The sequence below is a fragment of the Silene latifolia genome, chromosome 8 (assembly GCF_048544455.1).
Source record: "Silene latifolia isolate original U9 population chromosome 8, ASM4854445v1, whole genome shotgun sequence".
NCBI lineage: Eukaryota > Viridiplantae > Streptophyta > Magnoliopsida > Caryophyllales > Caryophyllaceae > Silene > Silene latifolia.
The window spans coordinates 79,045,562-79,048,601 of record NC_133533.1 but is presented as its reverse complement, the minus strand read 5'-3'; the positions used below and the strand labels follow the sequence as shown (position 1 = coordinate 79,048,601).

General features: G+C 40.0%; 1 long non-coding RNA gene across 1 annotated transcript; it reads right to left on the bottom strand.

Moving 5' to 3' along the window:
• Positions 1-239: 239 nt before the first annotated feature.
• On the bottom strand, positions 240-2,576 carry LOC141594430 (uncharacterized). The gene is made up of 3 exons (XR_012522195.1): positions 2,346-2,576; positions 2,161-2,233; positions 240-361 (listed from the first exon to the last, which is right to left on the bottom strand). It is a non-coding gene; the product is annotated as an uncharacterized LOC141594430 (long non-coding RNA).
• Between the last annotated feature and the right edge of the window lie 464 nt (positions 2,577-3,040).

Here is a 3,040-nt window from a genome sequence, read left to right as displayed (position 1 = left end):
TCGTCATTAACTCATTGTATTTAATCTAATTAGCTTGTTTAATTTGTTAATTTGTCGCTAACCAATCATTCGTTCATGTAATTTGTGACACCCCTCGATAGGGCATCAAAAATAAAGCGGAAAATACGAGATTTTTAAAACCTTTAAAAGCTTAAAGTGCGAAATCCACCATAAGTGATCGAACAAAAATGAAAAGAAAGATAATTAAGTTTTACAATTTAAAACAAGCGCGTTGGGGAAAAGATATCCCACGAATAAACACAAGTCTAACGATAGGTGAGTCTAAGCAACCTATAACTAAGGTCCAAGGGTCAACGTTCTCGCTAGCTCACACGTCTTCCCCATAATCTGCATCACAAACCTGTCATTCATGTAAACATGAACGCCACGGTCGGTGGGGAGTAACTCGGGTTCTCCCGCCACCATATGTCAAAATGCACGTAAGCAAGAACTTAATTAACATATTGATCATGCATCATACTTGAATAATATGAACAAGGGAATATAAACGATCATCATAATGAGATAGGCATATTGCATTATATTAAACATGCATTCAAGGTAACCAAAACATGGATATGAGATTAGACATCGAATCATATGAAGAAGGTAAACAACGGATCAATTTAATAGAAAATACATGGATGGAAACCAATAGCCATTCCTTTGAAAACCTCTTAACAACCATAGCACGGGACGTGGCTACTAATGTCACATTCATACTTATGGCTTACATCTCACCATAAGGACGGATGGGAACATCAATCCCGGCGATCATATCGCAACTAGGGGCTTACATCTCACCACTAGTATCCGATAGGACCAAGACACTCACAACAATCATAGAAGACGTGCACTCTCGTATATAAGAACACACCAATGACCGTAACAAGCAAGACATTTACAAAGGCTTTGACTCAAACAAGACAGACCCCTAGACTCCAACCTCTTGGTAGGACGACGATCATAATACGGTCCTAGTCTAAACCTGGATCCGACTCTGGGATGGGCGACACCCGATTCGACAAACGATACCAAATCGTATCCAAGACTCGGAACATGGCACGCACTCGTATCCAAAGGCCGAGTAACCTCTAATCGGAGACATGGCACGCACTCGTAACCCACGGTCCGAAGAAAGGCGGAAGGATAACCCAATCTGGGAACATGGCACGCACTCGTACCAAAGGCCCGAAGGGTAAAAATAAGGAATGTCAAGTAGTCACGCAATGTAAATCGTCACACTCCGATCACGAGTACGAGTAACAATAGTTTGCATGGTCAATATATCAATAAGCATAACCCAAATCCGGAAACATGGCACGCACTCGTGCCAAAGGTCCGAAAGGGGTAAATAGGGGATGTCAATAAGCCTTAAATTAACCAATTACCGATAAAGAAGAAGATACATGCATAAACCATTGATTAATAGAGGTTACAAGTGAAAAGGAGCTCACAGGGGACTCCCAGCCGGTCGGTAGACCGGCTGCCGGTCCACCGGCTGGGACAACAAGCCAAAATCAGAAATTCAATAAAACTTACAGTGCGCTCCCAGCCGGTCAGTAGACCGGCCGCCGGTCACCCGGCTGGGACTACAGCCAAATTTCCAAAAACACAATAAAACCTTTAGTGCACTCCCAGCCGGTCACCCTTGCACGGTCCACCCTACTGAATACAAACAAAACTCAAAATCACCTAAAATCCTCACAGTACTCCCACTGGTCAAGAGACCGCCACGGTCACACCGGCTGGGACTACAGGCTTTCTAAAATGTGCTCAAAATTTACAGGGATCTCCCAGCCGGTCAGTAGACCGGCTGCCGGTCACCCGGCCGGGAGTACATACTCACGGTTTCAATGCAATTCGACTTCCAAACCATTTGAAACCAACACAAATCGTTTCCCATCAATTGTTTACGTATCCTAGCATGATTCTAACTCGGAAAAACAACATATTTGAGCATGTGAATGAGAAATTTCGGATTCAAAAGATGTAGCATGATATTTTCATCCAAACATGTGAGAATTGCAAACAAGCATGATATTCAACAACCAAATTAGCACCAATCATGAAAGATACAACTTTTAACATTCATATGAGTCTAATACTACACAAATCACACAATTTTAACATAAAAGTCGAGTAACCCATCACCGTTACCTTTTTAGCTCTTAACCTCTAAAGTAATCGTCTCACAAGCAAGAATCCACTTCCGGGTCAACTAAACTTTCCCCTAAACATAAGAAAACACAAAATAAGACTAAAAATCGAAACTAGAAAAAGGGTACCATAGAGAGGATGGCTCGACAGCCCCAATAATGGAGGAAAGTCGGATCTTTTCTTACCTAGAAAGAAGGAGGGCGATGAGAGGAAGAGATAGGCGCGAAAATCACTTAGTTTGGATAAGAATTGAGCAAGTTATGGTGATTTTAGGGTTGAGAGCAAAGGGTTAACAATGGTGGAGAGGTTGTTGGGGGAAATTTCAGAAATTAGAATGAGGGAGATGAAGTTGTGAGGTGTTAGGTGAGGGTTTTATGAAAAGAAAAGAGAAGGAGAAAAGGCCCATAAGTTATAAAAAGCCCAACAACTCAAATTGAGTCGGTTTCTACTAGAAATGACGTCTCAAGCCCACTACAACTCAAGACGGGAATTATTATTATTATTATCATTATCATCCGACCAAAATATTTATTTCACATAACTTAAGCTTTAAAAATATAATATTTATAAAAATCATGTTTAATAATGAAATTAATTAAATTAAATAATTTAAAATATAAATAAGACAATAGAACGGTTAATTAAATTATAATTGTCAAAATGGAAAATTCGCGGGTGTTACATAATTACTTCGTTTAATTCCGTCTCATCCATGCTTTATTGTTTTATGACCATTAATCACATGTAAATAGCCTATTAATCACTTTCATCCGAGTAAATAATTTAATCAATCATTAAATTTACCAATGAGTATTAACAACACGCAATTCCGGCTTCACAGCCATAACTCAGGTCAGGAACAGACGCAGCAAATGCTGCG